The 20556-nt window shown below is 30.0% G+C and overlaps 1 long non-coding RNA gene across 1 annotated transcript in view; it reads right to left on the minus strand.

The window, feature by feature from the left end:
- The window catches only part of LOC135265502 (uncharacterized), a 116138-nt gene extending 115508 nt beyond the window's left edge, over positions 1 to 630 (minus strand). The window contains exon 1 of the long non-coding RNA XR_010333220.1: positions 415 to 630. This is a non-coding gene — a long non-coding RNA (uncharacterized LOC135265502). The remainder of the gene's footprint in view (positions 1 to 414) is intronic.
- Between the last annotated feature and the right edge of the window lie 19926 nt (positions 631 to 20556).

The raw sequence follows: 20556 nt of genomic DNA on the forward strand, positions 1-20556 counted from the left end.
GTTCACTGAAGAACATAAAAAAAATATGTTGGAATTTATTTATGTAATGGACATCGGGTTAACGTAACTGTCATGGATAACTAGATCAAAATTATAGGAAATATTATAGTATTATAACAGTTCTTTATTCAGTTTATTCATATTAAACTTTCAACAGTGCGTGAAAGTAAATTAAATTAAAAAATATACGGCCCTTGCGAATTGCAGTTGGCACTGCCATAAAATACCATTGCAATTATTCCACTGCAAATCCGCAACACGAAAAGTAATTAGTTGAGATAATAAAAACTATACTTCTGTTCCGAAAATAGAAGAATTGTTAAGACACCAATTTGATAATTTGTGGTGTTTTACTTGGAATACATAACCTCAAACTCTAACTACACACACATGCTAAGAAAAGTAAAAACTTACCGTTTTTCGAAGATGAGCCACTTGCCAAACTGAGTGTTTTAATTTAAGAGCACAACACTGTAGCAATGCACTAAAGTTTGTGAATTTGTTGCACTTTTTCTTGTTGGAAATGCTACTAAAATGTCACTTTTGTCACGTGGGCCACCCGAGTAACGTATAGATTCCGTCCTTACCGACACCTGCCGACTTCCATACGCTAGCGCCACAGCATGCGGCGATTTCGTACTAAAGCCATTAGCGGGAGAACTATAGATCAGCTTTCCTGTATATTATTTATTCCAAATCACAATTTGTTAATATGTTTGTCTGTAATCAATTGTGGAAGTTTTTCGTAAACCAAAATTTCCAATTTTTAAAGTCAATGTGAATAGACCTGTTTTATTCAAACTAGTATAAAAAGATCTTTAAAATGGTTATAAATTTCAAGATACCTTATAAAAAAAATGTTTATTTTGTTAATTAATAAAAATAGAAATATTTTAGTGAACTTATGTAAAATGATTGAAAGAAAATAGTTTTGAATGTATCAAGAACTTTTGATTTTACTTAATTTAACTTTAGATATTTTTGCAAATTTCTCAACAACTAATAGCCGCAAAGATATGATCAATAGATAATTAAAACAGAATTTGCGTATTAAAGCAGAAAATGCCACAAAATCTTGAACTACATTTTACCGCACAATCGAAAAAAATAGTTCTAATAATGATAGTTATTTGAAAATTTTAAATGTTGTACTGTAAACAATGGGCCAGTTCACGACGGTTGCGTGCGGCTCGGTATTTTAAACAATTTTGCAAAACTGTAGCAAATGTAATGTAGTTTTCGGCATATTATCTGTATATAATAATGCAGTACCGTGATTGACACAGCCTAGACCACTGAATCTAGAAACACGAAATTTGGAAGATACGTTCCTTAGAGAGTGTAGGGTTCCGCTAAGAAGGGATTTTTCAAAAATCCTTTTTTAAAGGGGTAAAATTTGAATAAAATTCCATCATTTTAAGAGAAATATTAAAGTTATATTCATGAAAATTGGTACTTAGGCCTTACGTTGAAAATGAAGAAACACGTGTTTCAAGATTTTCGAAAAATCAACCTCTCAGGGAATTAAATAGGGTGTTAAAATTTGAATTAAAATCCGTCATTTTAAAAGAGATAATAAAGTTACATTTATGAAAATTGGTATTTAGGCCTTACGTTGAAAATGAAGAAAGCGTTTTTTAGAATTATCGAAATATCAACCCCTAAGGGGATTAAATGTGGTGTGAAACTTTACTCTAAAAATTATTTCCTTGCAAATTGGTACTTGAGATTTTAGTTAAATACGAAAAACGCATGTTTTAAGTTTGAACAATTTCACCCCTAATGGGATTAAATATAAAATTTTTTCATTTTTGAACTTAGGGCTTTAGGCTAAAATTAAAAAACGCTTGTTTTATAACTTTTTAAAGTTCCACCCTCAAAGAAGATAAAACATAAAAATTCATCATTTTTGAACTTATATTTATGACAAGTTGTGTGGGCTTTCGGTGAAAAATGAAAAAACACGTGTTTCAGGATTTTTAAGAAATTAACCCTTAAAAGGGTTAAATGGGGTGTTAAAATTTATTTGAAAACCTGTAATTTAATAAATTATTTTCACGCAAATTGGTACTTGGAATTTCGGTTAAAAATAAAAAAAATATTTAGACTATAAACGCGTGTGTTATAATTTTTTACAATTCCACCCTCAAAGGGGGTTAAATACAGCGTGCTCAAAAACTGGCACACCAACTCAATGGTGTGTGGTAGAAAACTGCTTACATATAAAGGTAAAAATAGTAAAAAAATTCTTTGTATTAAAGTTATTGATAAATAACGGATTTTAGATAAATGATATGTGGCAACGTTGTCTAACAGTCATGATCGCAATAGAATTTGAGCAACAATAAAAATAAATTATTTTTGAAACGGTTTCCTAAGAAATAATTCCCAGTGTTGGCACATCTACACATTGTGATTTTTGGATAAATTTTAATTGTTTAAATTAAAAAAACTGCTAAAATGTGATAGTAAATTTAAAAATAATTATTGATCGTTTTGTTACGGAACGATTACCTGGTATGAAACATAGAAACATAAAAAAATAATGAAAACTAAAGAAGTTAACACAATAAGTTTGTAGCTCCAGATTTTTTAAAATATGACTTTAGGAATTTTTTCAACATTTTTCCCGTAACCTGCACTTGCTTCTTAATGACATACCATTGAGTTGGTGCGCCACTTTTTGAGCAGCCTGTATAAAAATTTGTCATTTTTGGACTTACGTTCATGAAAAGTGGTATTTGAGGTTTCGGCGAAAAATGGAGAAACGCGTGTTTTTTAATTTTTAAAAATTCCACTCTCAAAAGGGGTTAAATATAAAAATCCGTCATTTTTTAAGTTATATTCATGATAATTAGTAATTCGGCTTTCGGTTAAAAATAAAGAAATATATGTTTCAGGATTTTTAGAAATTACATACTCAAACGGGTTAAATAGGGAATGAAAGTTTGTTTGCAATTATAAAACAAAGTTCAGAATAAAATAGTGTTCCTATTTTCTCTTACTAACTTTTGATGAACTTTCGCGCTTTTCAAAATAGATGTGGACATGCGTGCAAAACAGCGAGTAGTATCTACCAGCCTAGAAGAATTCCGTGATTGACTGACTGAGAAATGCAGTGGATAAACCTTCCAAGCTAAAAATATGAAATTTCGTAGACCGTTCCTTAGAGGATTTTTCAGGCTCATTATTACTCGTGGACCACCTGTATAATTTGTTTGTAAAAAAAACATTACTTAGTTTTTATTATTAGTGTTTTAGTCTTCCAGTTTTGTATTTTTTTTTCAGTTTCTCTGTTTTGCAGACGCTTAGATTTTTAGTCGCAATATTTTTTAATTTTTGTGTTTTTAGTTTCTCGGCGTTAAAGTTTTTTTGTCCGCGACTTTTGACACCCGATAAATGACCTATATTTCCATAAAAAAGTTGAGTTTGCAGTTAAAAGTGAAAATGTAATATTCCTAAATTTCTTTAAAATTTTAGGAGCAACTGATTTGCTGGAAATTGTAAATTTGCTGATAGATGAATAGGGCAATAACTTTTTTTTATATCGACCTAAGGTATGTACCACAGTAACTGTCTTAACCTTAAAAACAAAATAACGGAAATGTCTTTATTGAGCGATACATGAAGTGATTAAAAAGTGTGAGAAGAACCGATTAGCAGTGACCCCTTCCTCGGGTTCTTTCCTTTCCACCGTCCCTTTTTCTTTTGGCTAGAACCTTTGATATTCACAAGAGTCATGACATAACTAGTAACATTAAAAGCTCCACTGTTTTTTCCACTGACATGTCCTTATTTCTAATTTTTTAGGGTCCCATTACCACAAATCTGTAATAAAGAAAAAACGAAACTTCAGTAATATCTAATTTTATATTAAAATCGAAACAATAATTGAATTGTTCATTTTTCATACTTGCTAATATACTCCCCAAAAGATTGTTTTTAAAGATAAGATAAGAAAAAACTATAACTTGAAAATTAAGAGCAATATCAAAAAATATTTTTGGATGACGTTATAAATCACTACACAGGGTGTTTCAAGTTTAAGCGTCAATCAAAAAATAAATACTTTTAATTGCCTAAAGCAAAAAAAAATATTAACTTTGTTCGCGGACGATTTTTAGAAGACATCTTGTACTAGTCCAGAATTTATTTAAAGCGCATGTGCGCTTCAGAATCAATTACGGATTTTCGTCCACCGCGAACGATAAGTTATCGTTATGGTATCAGTAAATGTTTAGGAACTAGCAGGCCCCTGAAAGTGTATACAAATTATGTGTTCACCGGGAGGGGTGGGGCAAAGGAGGGAACGGCTAAAATAGTTCGTGCACTCCAGCTTAGAGGTCGCGCCAATTGCAAAGAAATCTGTAAATTTAAAGGAATCTGTCACACATTTTGCTAAAAGTAAAGAAGGTTGGTACACTTAAAAATAATCGACGTGCGCACACTTCTCTTTTTAATGTTTTGATTTATAAACAGCCGATTATTTTGCTATCGTTGCCGTTTTTGGCGACATTTTGTTTTAATGTGTTTTAAAGACTTCAGAAAACGATATAACGTGATTTTTTGGATGTTTTTGTGATCAAACATCTCTACTTTTTATGGACCTTTTATTTGAATCTCGTGTATAGTGTGAATGACAGTGTTTTAATGAAGGATGAATCAACTTAAGGCAAATTAAGGTAAACGTTACTGAAAGGTGTCTATACAACAATTAATTGCGATTTCTAGAGATTAATATAATCATATTATATTATCATACTTTGTTTCATTTTATTAAGCGATGTTAAATGTTTTTGTGCTATTGCAACTGTTACAGATGCTTTTTTATTAAAATGTCTCGTAACAGTGCATGAGTACAGAAACATTTAACATTTATAATTCTTTAAATTTGGAAAATAAATAAAAGGTCCTGTTTGAAGTTCCCGCTATTATCAAATTAGTTCGTTCTCTCAGGGTTAGGTAGCGCTTTCGCGAAAAATGAGGGGTAGACAGAGAGATTCGCTTCTCCCTCTCTCTTATTCTATGGGAACTAGCAAGTCACCAAACATCACAAAGTAAGAAATGAGTTATTCGAAAGACTTAATACGAAAAGGTATACTATATTGTAGAAAACAACCCATTTCCAAGTTTACAAACGTTATTTTATAAATAATGTCGATTTAGTAAGGTATTAAATAAATCTTAGTAATCAAGACAGACTATTTCTTCAATGAAATCAAACCAATTTCCAACCTTAAAAATCTTCAAAAGAGAGTAACAGACACAAAACCGCTTTCGTCTACTGCGCAAGTCTAGAACTAAATTTTTGGGATTGTTAAATCACAAAAATTTTAAAATAAACATTTTTTGTATTATACTGTGTAATCAAACAAATTTAGTTTATATTTCAAAACGTAGTAGTTATTTAAAAAAGAAAAATCGACCTGTTCGACCTGAAAATTGGACCATAACAAAGAAATGCATTTTGTGCGTTACTGTTGGTTACGTCTAAATAAATAAACAGCGGGTTAGAGAATGGTTTAGCAAAAATTTAAAGATAAATGGAAAATGGCAAGACAAATCGATTAAGTAAAATGTATGTAAATCAAAAATGCATAGTTTTCCCAAAAACTCGTTCTGAAATTAAAGTCCCAAATTTTGAGAACTGCTGAAATAGAATTATCAAAATCTGCGTAAATTTTAATATTATTAACAAAACAGCATAGGTACATTAACTTCTTGGTCCAGTACGTTATTCTTCTATTTCAACTTATTAGTGTTTTAATATTAAATTTTACGAAAAAAAAGGTACGAAAAAGGTAATTTTTACTCTTGACTTCAAGCAGTTGTGTGCTTACAAGTTAATACAAATTTTGATAAGTTTAAAAATTTTAGACTAGATTGAATCATTGAACCATCGTAGATCTCAAATAAAGTTTTAATTTTTAAAATGATCGCTCACCAGATTTTTTTTTTATTTTTGCTGCTGTATTTGGCAAAATACAGTGTTAAAGGTAAATAAGAAAATGGCAAGACAAATCGATTAAATAAAATGAATGTAAATCACAAATGCTTAGTTTTCCCAAAATCTCGTTTTGAAATTAAAGTCCTAAATTTTGAGAACCGCTGAACTAGAGTTATCAAAATTTGCGTAAATTTTAATATTATTAACGAAACAGCAGAGGTACATTAACTTCTTGGTCCACTACGTTATTCTTCTTTCTCAATTTATTTGTGATTTATTATTAAATTTTACGAAAAAAAAATTTTTTTTTGACCTACTATTGCTCTCACTTGGGATTTTCAAGTAGTAAACGAAAACAACCCCAATTCAAGGAAAGGTATAGAGCTTCAATTTTTTCTGACCATCGGAGGATTCAAAGATATTAGAAAGTCTATAGTCTAGTCATAACATTCTTGAAATTTATTTTTTAAACTACTAACATTCATATTAATAACAATACGTTAAGAGCAGCATTGTATCTCATTAGATATTTTCGTTTTTTTTATAATTTTTTTTTATAAAAAACATTTATTTTTTGATTCATCAGTAGGTAATTCCTTTACAGTTACTTGTGAGTCTTTGAAACCATTTTTTCTAGTTATGTCATTTTCAATAGTTTTAGCATCAACTTGTCGTTGAACTTATTTGTATTTATATTTTATACATTCGTATTTGTTTTTTTTTACTTTTTTTATCCGCTGGTATTTTTTAATTTCATTTCCAAAATTTTGCTCTTAAAAAAACATGTTTGCGCTCAATCGAAAAAATTCTACTTTTAATTTCAAAAAAGCTGACTTTCCAAAGCTCTACGATTTACTTTCGAAGGTCGATTGGTCAGAAATGACTAATGTAAAGGAAGTCAACGCTGCTTGTGATTTTTTCTACAATACTCTTGAATGTATTTTCGAAGCGTGTGTCCCTAAAACGTCCATAAGTAAAATAAGCCGTCGTTCTTACCCTGTGTGGTTTGACAGCACTATTATTAATTGTCTAAAACATAAAGCTAGAGTTCTGAAAAAATTTCGTATGTATCAGTGTCAACGTCATCTTGATGAGTTTAAGAAACTTAGGTCGCAAGCAAAGTTCCTCATAGCTAAAGGGTATTCGGAATATGTTAAATCTATGGAGGATACAATATCTCATGATCCAAGAAAATTTTGGACCTTTATTCAAACAAAACGAGGCAAATCCCGCATTCCTGGTACTATATTTGTCAACGGGGAAGCTATTTCGGATCCTTGTATTATCGTCAATAATTTCGCCGACTACTTCAAAAGTGTATACACTGTTTCACTCGACAATAATTATTCTGCTAATATGACAACGAATAATAACATCCTGCTGCCCAAAATCTCAGAGGACGATATCTTGCGACAGCTAAGGAGAGCTATAAATTCAATGACCTCGGGATGCGATGGCATACCAAGTTTTCTTTTAAGGGATTGTGCTTTTGTATTTTCTGCTCCGCTTTTTCATATATTCAATTTGATTCTCGAGTCTTCCACTTTTCCTTCTGTTTGGAAAGTAACGCATATCTGCCCAGTTTTAAAAAAAGGTGACCCTAATAAAATTGAGAACTACCGGCCAATTTCTATTCTCTGCAATTTCTCTAAAATCTTCGAGTCAATTCTCTACTCTTATATCTATAAGTCAGTGAAAAATCTCATTTCGCCCCACCAACATGGCTTCATGGAGAATAGATCTACGATAACCAACTTAGCCACTCTAACACAATTTATCTCGGAGGCGCTAAACAGAAGAAGCCAAGTAGATGTTATTTATACAGAGTTTCAGAAGGCTTTTGATCAGATCGACCATTATATATTGTTAAGCAAACTCAACACCTTTGGCTTCTCTGACTCTCTCGTCTCTCTCATCAAATCTTATCTTTTTCATCGACGGCAGCGAGTTAGATACAATAACTTTCTGTCCAATGAGTTCATTACTACGTCCGGTGTACCTCAGGGTTCCAACCTGGGGCCCTTGATCTTTCTCCTATACATTGTTACTATACATACTATTATACATACTCCTATACATACTATTGTTTGCGGATGATTTGAAACTATACATGGAAATTAACTCATTCCAAGATTCAGAAATATTGCAAGAATGTCTGAAAACCTTAAACATCTGGTGCGACAAGAACCGTCTACAACTGAATTTAGCCAAATGTTGCGTGATATCTTTTACAAAGAAACAAAATATCATCACCTATCCATAGGAAATTTCAAACTCTGTACTGAATCGCGTTATCACTGTAAAGGACCTGGGTATTACTTTCGACGCCGAACTTTCATTTAATTTCCATGTAAGGGAAATTGTCGACAAAGCTCTTAAGAGTTATGGGTTTATATACAGAAATGGTCGGGAATTCACCAACATTAAAATTCTTCGTATTCTTTACTTCGCATTTGTTAGATCCCGATTGGAATACGGGGCATTAATATGGAACCCTATTTATAACACTTACGTTGTACAACTGGAAAACGTGCAAAGACGTTTCTTAAAATATCTGGCGTTTCTCTCTGATGGTGTTTATCCAATACAAAGTATTGACGAGCAAATGCTATCAGATAGGTTTCAACTTCAATCCCTACAGCTTCGTCGCATTTGTATTGCCATAAAATTTTTATATAATCTACTCCATAACAAGATTGATTGTAGTGAATTACTAAATCAACTTTCTTTCACTGTTCCACGGCTTAATTCGCGCTCAACTCCCACTTTTTATATAGGTATAAGTCGCGTTAATTTAGCTCTGAAAGCTCCTATTACTGTTATGTCTTCTTACTTTAATAAAATTTGTAGTCGTTGTGATATACATAGTGATAATTTAGCTGTTATTATTAATACTGTCTGCTTGGCATATAAAGATTACGTATAAAATGTGTATGTTAGGTTGTTTTTGCAATTGTAACTAGTGTTTATTGTATTTTAGTTTTAATTGTATTTTAATTTTTTTTCCTGTAATTGGGTTATGTACCTGTTGGAAAAATAAACTTATTATTATTATTATTATTATTATTATTATTATTATTATTATTTAAAAACTAAACCAATTTTCAGACAGAAAAAATAAATTACGATCCGGGGAAAATCCGAACTAGTTACCTAAAGCTGTTTTAATTTAATTGGGATTGGTACCACTGAGTGATTTTAAAGTTGTTATTCAAATTTAAAGTTGTTAGAAAAAAAATCTAAAAATTTATTTTTTCGTTTAAATATACCAAGGGCATCTTATAAATACAAGGTCATTTAATTTTCAATAGAGTTTCGATTTTAAACACAAATTAAAAAACACTTTTAGACGGCATAATTCAAAATTATAAAATCAAGTTGGTATTCATATTTTATTAAACACAAAAAAATTATATTAGTGTCGCTTACGCAATAAACCACAAATCATAAACATAACCTCAAAATTGAGCGTGTTTTTCACACGATTATTGCTAAATAATTGTTTTTAAAGATACAGCTTATATCTAATTATTTCGGCAATGAATTAAAACCATAGTGCTTACCTTTCGGTGACAAACACACACGCACAAAAAAAAACAAAAACTATTAAAAATTTGTTTTGAAGTGCACTTTTTTTACTTGGTTCTTTAGTTCGGTTGTTAAACAAGAGGCGCCAGCTTCCAAGGTGACTGTTACCTTAAGACGACTTTGGTAAGACACCTGCAGTACAGGTTGGAGTCTTCGATATAGCCTGGAGATGGACAACATTGTGCATACCATTCAAAATTCTTAAAAATATTGCTGTTTCAATCGTTTTAATAAAATGTAAAATGAAATACATATACTAGTCTTTTAAAATTATAAAGGGCTCTTAATTTTGGTTATCGTCGTGTTTGTATTTCGTTGGATTATCTATTAAAACGTACGAATTTTGCAAAAAATATTTCTTGAAACCTACTGACTGCGCCAAGTAAAAAAACCTCAGTTAGCTACTTACTTTGTTTGGTTAATAAAAACAATATTTTTCAGAATATTCCAAAAACTAATACTTGCGACGAAATTTGTCTACATCTAATTTAAAAAACAATACATATTAAAGATACTAAAATAATCGAGATTTTAGAATTTTATGTTTAAAAAGAAAAATTATTGCATCTCAAAAACATTGCCCATTTAATTTTTACAAGATTTTTTTATATAAGAAAGAAGAAATCTGTCAAACACTATTTTTAAGATTTTAAAGATAAATTATAATTATTTTTGTAACCTAAGAGGCAGAAGCTACATGATATGGGTAATTAATTGAGTATGTTGTCACAGTTAATAAAATGTTTTATTTACTATTTTGCATTTTTTGGCAAAGTTGTTTCAAGTGTAACATGATTTGTGTTATATATTTTCGTGTTTTTTGTTGTTGTGTTATTCTTCGTTTTTGTATCCACAGCTTTTTTGATTACTTTGATTTTGGCGGCATTCTCAATTTAAATTATGCGGCACATTACGTTCAAATTTCACAGGTGACTTGATGATCAACCATTTCTGAACACATTGTATTTTAGCCATAGATTTAGTATTAAGAATAAATTGATTCTTATTTTTTATTTTTCTAAAAACGTTTTTAACGGTGCTGTGCATGCAGGGTGTGGCCGTTAAAAAAGTTAAATTAATGTTTTTAAAAATCAAACGAAGTGTCCAAATGGTATGTGCAATTAGTATTTTTGGTTGCATCTTAGGAGATGTCAGAAGTAATCCACTCATGACTCATCCTGTATATTCACATTTTATTATTTTACTCATTTTGAAAAACTTTACAAGAAACGAAAGGAAAAACTTTTGAACTGAATGGGGCTTTGAAACAATTTGTATCAAGGGAGCTCTCATTGTGCTCTCATTAACAATAATATTTTACAATTTTAAATGATTAAAAAATGAATGGAAGCTAAATTAAAAAAAAAAGGTAATTATTTTTAAAAATAATAAGTACAATCAGAAATTTTGGTGTAACTGATACCTAATTACACAAAAAATTGTTTTTAGAAAAAATCAAAATATTTTCAATGCTTAATTTATGTTTAAAATATTTCTTTGTTGTTTCTGTACATTATCTTAAAAAATCACTAGATAACAAATCTCTATTTCTCTATCTCAGTTATTATAAGAGCTACGAGGATGGTTAAATAATTTCTATGCTGAACAATTATCAGAAAAAAAAATTGAAGCGTCATTTTTAGTTTTTTCCAAATTTGTTGAAGTTAAGTTTTATCATTTGAGTTTTTTTATTTCTTAAAGTTTTTACTTTGTAGTTCTACAGTTTTTTTATCTTTCATTCTTTCACTCACTTTTAGTTCTACAGAATTTCAATCTCATTGTTTATTAGTTTAATGGATTTTCCTGCACTGCGGTGTTTTTTACTTTGCAACAATGGCTAGGGACATTTAATAGGTTGGTATCGCTATCGTTGAGATTGAAACGGTTATTTTTTTACGATAAATGACAGTTCTTGTCAAATTTTTGATTGTTTGTCCTGTTACCAACCCCTTAGCAAAAAACACAAAATTATAAAAAATATTAATTTTTATTTTTTTGAGAGATTTGTCACAAAAAATGTTGTACCTATTTTATTTGGAAAGCAATTTCCAAACTCGTTAGGTAAATAACTATTACAAATGCAAGTTTAGAAGAATATCTAAGTTCAACAATTAATTTATTTCTTTCTTTTTTGTGTAATAGATAATTTAAAGTTTTTAGCAAAACGTATTTTGTGTTGTTTGTTTTTGTAACAGAATTAATTGCAATAAAAATTATGTTTTTATTTTTCCTGTCGCTTTAATTAATAAAAAATATATCATCTTAAATTAGTAAATTATCGTATTTTAATATTTAATTTCCGTAAATTTAGGTACATATTAATTACCTAGTAGCACCTAGTAATACATATAGGTACATACTTAAAATATTTAATTTTAAACCAACAAAAAATTCGATATTTTATAATCACCCAGAATTCATCAGAATTTTTTGTTATTTCATTCTAAAGCTAATACTTAAATACAGGTAAAATTTTAAATTTTAATTAATTTATTATGTAAATAAAAAAACTGTTACAAGCTTCAAAATTACGTCTACTTGAATTACTAATAGCGACTTATTTTTTTTGACAAAAAACATTTAAGTTCCGTTTGTTTTAGAATGACATAAGAACTAAACAACTTTTTTCTAGTCACTTAATACTAATTCATTACTTAATTACCTATTACTTATTATTTATTATTATTATTACTATTATTATTATTCATTACTTAATTACTTAATTATTATAAGAAACTGTATACAAGTTTAGAAAGCATTTACATCGATAGTGAAAAAATTAAGTATAATATTTATTAATTTATTAGCATAAGCTGAATTCTGTCACATTACTAGTAAAAATTATGCTTTTAACTTTTAATAGACCCTTTCTGCAGTACAGAATTTTTTGAGAAAAAATGTAAAATAGTTAGTTAAACTATTCTTTATTATTTCTGACAAATTCGTTGTTGTGGGAAATCTTTTGTAATATTTACTAATTATGAAATAATTAAATAACTTCTGAACGGTTAAAGCAAATTGCAAGATTTATATGGATTTATAAAGCCCAAAAAGTACAAATTTAAATATGTATAAAAATATAGGGTGCGTGATTAAAAAAACTATGTCATAGGAAGCTCTATAAAAATAGAATATTCACAAAATAATTTCAGAATCTGCAAACCCTTTGAGTCAGATCTATATCATCGAGCATGCCCATATCAATGACTCACCCTGTATAAGTATTAGAAAGTCTCCATAAATATTAAAATTATTGTTATTTTACTTTAATAAATGATGATTAATGGACTAATATTGTTAGCTTAAAATTTTATTATTCGACCACTGACATAATTACCCTAAACGGTGTGCGTAACAATTATTTTCCATCCTCATAAAAAAAATTTAAGTCCGGTTAAGTTTATAATTTTTTTAATGTTTAAAGTTAATAACTTTTTTAGCTATCAGTAAGAGACACAACTTACTGTTTTCAGAGAAACAATTTCAAGAGCATTTAGATACGAAAATAAAAAATAAGTTGTTTCATTTAAAATCTATACAATTTGCAACAAACCTCTTTATTTTTTAACTTCTTGAAAAATAGGTCTTTTAGGTTTGAACCTTTTTCTTTAAAGTGGTGATAGTCCTTTTTTCTAAAATTCTGATAGTTTTCATGTAATAACAATTTTTTGTAAAACGTATGTCATCAAAAAAGTCAAATAGTTTAAAAAATAAGCAAAATCGACCAATAACAATTTAGCTTAGAGACATATAAAAATGCAAAAAAATTTGGTGTTCCATTCGAAAAGACATAGTTTGTTTTGTTCTTAATTTCGGAACTGTACACTTAAAAATAATTTTAGGAGAATCAGGTGTGTTTGCATCTACGGTTTTTCTAAAAAAAGATTATTTTTTTACATTTAAAGGACAATAATAAACTTTTTAAAATCGTTAAGATACTCTGTATCATAAATACTTTATAAATTATATTATAAGTATAACTATTGCATCTTTAACTCTATAATTAGTAATTATGGTTGCCTCTACTATTGCGATATAAATTTTATCAAAAGATAGGTTTTATTATATGCAACCACTAAAACAGCTCTGTAGTTAGTAAATTGTTAGTTTAAATACTGGACGTTGGTACCGTTAGTGAAACTGAAAACTGTCCCCACTTTCACTTGGTCTTGTGCTGGTGTGGTTAGAGGTTGTGGCTTAGTCAAGTTGGCGTGGCGTCTGTACTGTAAAACAAAAAAATGCATAAAGTGCAAATATTGCCAAGCGGTGCAGACCAAAATCGTTTAATCAATTTTCAGGTGAGTTTAGTTTAATGAATCAATAATTTTTTGTAATATTAATTAAGAATTTTCAAAGTTAATAAATATTTCGCGTTGAGTGTGACGCCATATTTCTTTTATCTGAAGGAATTTACCATGGCTTCTAAAGACTAAACAAAGCATTTGTTTGGAATATACTTTAGTAAAAAAAGAGTTTACTGTTTTATTCTGGCTTATAGAAGTTCTGGTAAAAAAACATTTAATTGTGAAAACCAATTCGGGTGGGGCTTAGAAGTGTCTGGATAAACACCATAATTTATTCTTTCTTCTTTTCTATAACACTTCATAATTATCTTGTATCTTTACGAGTCATTTATTTTATGTTTTATTGTTAGTTTTTATCAAAATTGTAAAAAATCACAGTATACGTAATTAAGTTCTTATCAAAATTATAAAAAAACCACGCCAGACAGACCGCGAATCGTGCTGGCCTTGATATAATAAGACATTGCGGCTTGCATTCCATTGTCGTTCTTTAAGAGCGTCTCTAAATGTCGCCTTATTTAGCGTCTTTCTTGCGTACTGGAGGTTGAACTTTTCTGACTTTACAACAAATAACAGTGAGTGTCAATTTACATCTGCACTTAAATGGATAAAAGATTCCTTTGTTGAATATAATACTAAATATTTTTTAGTTAAAAGTGTTATTTTAATTATCATTAACTTTTACTTATTTTTTGGTCAGAGTTCAGGGGACGAGATTTTGTTATTAGTTCGATAATTAATTATTTAAAAATAGGGTACGCATGTGTTTTATCACAATTTCCAAAAAATACTTTTTTTTTAAATATTAAATTTCATCTTTTCTGGCATTAAAAAAATCAAGATAGCTTTGTATTCCCAGAACAAATGAAGATTGAAATTTGATCAACATGTGATATAGAATTTAAAAACTTTTGTTTTGATGAATAGTTTTTTATAATATTGTGCTGTATTCATATACAGTTCCGTTTTTATTGTTACAAATTTAAACGGGTGATAGACAAAAATTTTCTGTAAACATGTATCAAAAAATACTTCGTAATGGAGCTACACCCTCCTGAAAGGGGTGCTTCTTTTAGTGAGTTTTTCTCAATATTTCAGAAACTATTTTAGATAAAATTACAAAATTTAGTACAGTCAATTTTTTACACAAAAATGATTTCGATACAACTCACTGTTTTTGAGTAAAATTAATTTAAACGTTGTCTAATAAACCATAAACAGCATGAAAATCAGAGATGGACAGAAAATTTCGCGGTCAGAACCTGTCCTGAAGATGCCCCTTACAAGAGCTGGCAAAACGTCGACATTTTCTTACAAATGGATGCGGTCTAATCCGAAAAGACCCAGATTTCAATTTGGTTCTGGTCATCTTTCCTGATTTCCATGCGGTGTATGGTCTCTAACATAAATTTTAAATCGATTTTACTCAAAAACGGTGAGTTATATCGAAAGAACACAAAAGATCTTTTTGTGTAAAAATCTATGGAATTTACGATTTTGTTGCCGAAAGTGTCAAAAAACTAAAGCCAAAATTGTTACGGTATTTTTTACCCAACTCCCCTCCAGTTAAAAATTTCTACATTTAATCCTCGAATTCGATTAGCCGTATAAAGATTACTAACTGTACAAATTTTGTAATTTTATCTGTAAAGGTTTCTGAAATATGAAGAAAAACTCACTAAAAGAAGCACCCCTTTCAGGGGGTGTAGCACCCTTACGAAGTATTTTTCGATACGTGTTTATAAGAAACTTTTGTCTTAAAATTTAATGTTCTATCACCTGTTTAAATTTGTGACAATAAAAACGGAACACCCTGTATTTTAGCGACATTGTATATTTCATTAGGTCAACTATTTCAAAAATTTATTAAAAACATACTTTTTGTTTGAAAAAATGAATGTTTAAATAAAACCATATACAGGGTGAGTCTATTAATACTATTTACTTCACTGTTAGGTCTACTGGGTATGTGGTACAGCCCAAGTTATTATTGAGTTGGAGTTCTGTTATTTTGTAGATATTATTTTGACTCTAGAACACATTTTTAGGAAAATATTTTTGATACAAAAGTCATACAAAAGTATGACATCAACATAATTTTTTAATGGCATGCCATTATTTTTATGTGCTCATTAGGATGTATTTCTAGCTTCTTACATGTCTCTAAAGTTTTTTATGTCGGTTCTGGGATTACTGTTAAAAAAATAAAAATTAAAAAAATCGATTTTACACCAAAAAATAACAGAGTAAAAATTTAAAATTTATCCTATTATGAAACATCTTTTTTAAAAAGTAACATTTTTAAGATTGCTCATTGGAAATGAACGTTTTCTGAAGGGGGCATATACAGGCTGACCCAGGGGTGCGTAACACATAGGTGACATAGTGTCGTGGAAGAAAAAGATGTTAATCATCGATGCTGTGTGTAAATGTATTAAATGTAAATGTCATTTTTAATTGTAAAAAAAAAGTGCAATAATATCTTGGTCCAGTGTGGTTCCGTTTTAGGCTATTGAATTTTGGAATGAGCTTGTCACCAATACTAGTATTATAAGCATGGTTTTCAGAATAGTATCGAAAAGTTTGGGTATTTTGTTTAACATAAAGCAGACAGTGATGGTAAAGTCAAAATTCTTTGAGTTCGAAAAGTAGATCTACAGTCTGCTCGATATTCTAAACCACTTATAATTCGAATTATTCGTCTCTGTAATGAGAACAATCGATGCCGACAAGAAGAATGGCCCCACATTAGAATACTATATGAAAGAACTGACTGAACAAGGGCAAACTGTGCAACTCTAACAGTTGATAGAGATATATTGTTCACTAACTGTCTAAATAAAAATGTTAATTTGCTCACTTTCGTTGCAAGCGTGTTACCTTGATGGTCCCATAGTAACTTGTCATCTATGGTGATACCCAAAATATTAGTAGACCTTTTGAAATTTTCATCAATGTTACTGCAGTTTTTTAATGTAAACAACATATCAACTGTTTTTGTTGTATTCAAGCCCAGTTGATTCGAAGAAAACCATTTGCTGGCCAACAATTTCGCTTGATCACTGTTTGCTGTAGCTGTGTCCAAGGTCTCACCACTGTTGAGTAGTGACGTATCATCCGCAAATAATGTCACTTTGGTGTTCTTTAAACAATAAGGAAATTCATTAACGTATATTAAGAAAAGTAAAGGACCCAAGACAGATCCTTGAGGGACACCACACTCAACAGGAAGACTCTCAGACACAGTATTTTTAAAGTTGACACTTTGTTGTCGATCACTTAAATACGAAGATAATAATTTGCAACTATTTGGAAGAATATTATAGTAGAACAACTTGCCAACTAATATGGTATGAAAAACACAATCAAATGCCTTACTTAAATCAAGGAATGTGGCTTTTGCAAACTTTGTATTTTCAAAACAAACATGAATCTCGTTCGTAAAGTCCGTAATGGCATCAACTGTGCTTCTTTGTATTCTGAAACCAAACTGATGTGGACACAACAAATTGTTATCTTCAAAGTGCCGTGTCAATTGCTGGACTAAGACTATTTTTAGTATTTCATTTTGAAAATATTGGTGTTAGCGAAATGGTGTCGAAAATTGTTAATATCATTTTTGTCAGATTTTTTATGAACATGTGTTAGGAAAAGTAGATGTTCTTATACAGTAATTAATTAATTTAGTAAGAGGAGACAAAATAACGTCCTTTACTGTTTTCACAATATCTCTACTGAAACCATACCAATCTTTACTCGTACTATTTTTCAGATCATTAATTGCATCTCTTACTTGAATACACGAAACCTCACTAAAACCAAAATACGGGACTTTTACATTATTGTTATAACACATACTTGTAAATACAATAGGATCACAGTCAGGTTTTGGAACTTTATCTATCACAGTTTTCGCAACATTAGTGAAATATACATTAAAATCATTTGCAGTAATATCACAGTCACTCTTATCATAGTTTATGTTCCGACGACGTTTTGATTTTTTTGCAGTCCACATGGCACCAGAAGTGTTTTTAGAGGATTTTATAAAGTTATCATTTGCCTTAATTGTGGCGTTTTTAATGGCAGTGCGGTAATTAAATCTGGCCGCTTTAACATTATCACTTTTAGTTATAGAATATAGGTCATTTAGAAAGAAAAGTTTATCACGGATTTGTTTTAGTTCAGAGTCAAACCACGTAATCGACTTTGATACCAGTGTTACATTGCTTAGCTTACTTTTGCCATATTGGCCAAGTAATGAAAGTACAGTTACTAACGTTATAAAGTAAGCTACTGCAGTTCTTCTTTTGAAGTATTGTATATTTGCTTCATCTTCAAGAAAATTTGATCTCATAGTTACTTCCAGGAGAGTTAAACGTTGAAAACTTCAACTTTTAGAAGAGCTTTCGTTCGTAACTCGACTCTTGAACTCACTAGACCTAGACTTAAGTTATTTTAAGCATATTATTACGAAGGATAATGAATTAATAGTTAAACGAGTCATAACTTACATTTCATGACTGGGCAGCTAGTGCTCTTCTAATTGTGGCTTGGCGTTGATAACGAACTTCTGTCAACTATTAAAAGCAATTATAAAATTGCTTAAATTTTGTCTGATTATTTTTGGTTTATTGGTTTTATTGATTTTTGGTTAGAAACATTATTAGATTGCTCTTATAGGGATTATATCAACGTTTTCCTTGATTAAAATTCGAGGCAGCTCTACATTGTTTGCTCACGATCAGAACGAGTGAAATTTATTTGATCACAGGACCCTCACCTAATAAATAACTAACTTATTAAAATGAAATAAAGTGAAGGCATAGTGTAAAAGGTAAAATAAAAGTGAGATAATAAAGAAAATATGGGTTTTCACACATTGTTTATAAATTAAGACTATTACAGATGACACCTGATTTACTTCCCTCATAAGTTAATACTAAATTTGTTTAAGTTGCTTAAGCGAGATTCATCATTAATTAAAAGATCTTCATTTTTTATCAATGATTGTTTTATTTTAAACTCTTCATTATTACATTTTTTATATAATTCCGTAAAATCAGTGGTTAAGTTTTTGAGAAGTTTATTAATTTGTTTAGGAAAACGCATATATAAATAAACATTTACTTCAAGTAATCACAGCTTATAAATTTACCACGTTGCCACTGGCCTTTCGGAATGCTTCGGATTGATGAGATAGTGACGATCTTGACTAGGGTTTTTAGTACGTCACAACCACTCTCCCTTTTCTGAAAAACATGGGTTTAAATAACACATGGCTTTTCTAATAGTCTGTAATCTAAGTTAACAACTTACATGTATTTTTCCATATGAAGGTTTATTTTTCATTTAGTTCAAGAAGCAAAATTTAGATATTGTAATTCTCTTGCATAAAAGACAGGTTAATTTCCTGGATAATTGTAGAAATATCAAGGAAGACATTGTACAATAATATGTGTACATTAATTTATAATTAAATATTCTTGATTAAGCAAGTGGGCTTTCTGACTGCATCGAACTGGTAAAACTGGACCCTGATGACGAGAAATGACGATTTTCTGATTTAAGTTCGTCATTGAAAAATATGAGTTTTTATGATATATTATTGTAAATAATGTCTTCCTTTATTTACGTTTAGACAATTTGTAAATTCTGTAAATCTGTTCCAACAGATTGGCCAACACATTTTCCAAAAAATCCAGATTTGCGACAACAGTGAAACGTAGAAAGAGAGGTTGAGTTAGGTGATCTTCAATTATCAGTCCAAATATTTAGTGAAGATTGGTCTTGGAAGTAATGCTCGTACACTTGATGAGGATTTTCATACTATTTTCCGATCTATTAATTTGTGTTTGTTGAATCGATTTATTGACTTTTTGATCTTCTCCAATTCTTCTTCCCGTTTTGAAAGGTTGTTGATGTTTCATGAGCAAGAATTCAGTTCTTCATAAGAATTTTTGCTCAATCTTCTAGTCTCCACTTCAGGCACCTCCTCTTCCACCGTGTGTGGGTATGCAGCCGCAGTTTTTTGACCTTTTTGAAGGTTTGGGGAGTTTCCAAATAACATGGCTTGTGAGCTTTACGAGTTTCGTCTAAAGGTGTATCTTGTATAGATTTAAGGGAAGATATAATAAATCCTAGAAATTTGGCATAGTTCGCAAATCGTTTTTTTGAAAGTCGAATTTAATTTGAATAATATTCAATTCTTCTTGGACGTACAGCTACTGGAACTTAGCAGAATCTTCAGCATAGACTGAATATCATTGGTGGATTTTAATTGAATTAAGAGAGGCGTGTTGTTAATTTCGACACCAATCTTGGATTCAGATGGTTGCATATCATTGACGCCTGTGATGAAGGAATGGCCATAGACCATCATCTCCCTAAACAATTTGAACATTATTAGCAACAGCGCTAATTGCTTCTTTTTTACACTTAACTGACTACATTTAATCAAATCCTCTTTAAGGCAATCTTTCGTCAAAACTTGACTTAAAGACGACTTGGCAAATTGTTCAAATTGTGTCTCATCATTTTTGATTAATTTTGAATTAGCAGGTCTAATAATTACATCAGAAACGATATTGATTCTAGGTTTATTTCTATTAAAACCCCTACGGTTTTGATAGGGATTTACAACTTTTCCCTTTAATACTTTAAATAATAACTTTGATGACTGGTTACTTACGGTTGTCCTAGTTGAGGGACCGGGAC

This window comes from Tribolium castaneum, chromosome 2 (assembly GCF_031307605.1).
Source record: "Tribolium castaneum strain GA2 chromosome 2, icTriCast1.1, whole genome shotgun sequence".
In the NCBI taxonomy this organism is placed as follows: Eukaryota; Metazoa; Arthropoda; class Insecta; order Coleoptera; family Tenebrionidae; genus Tribolium; species Tribolium castaneum.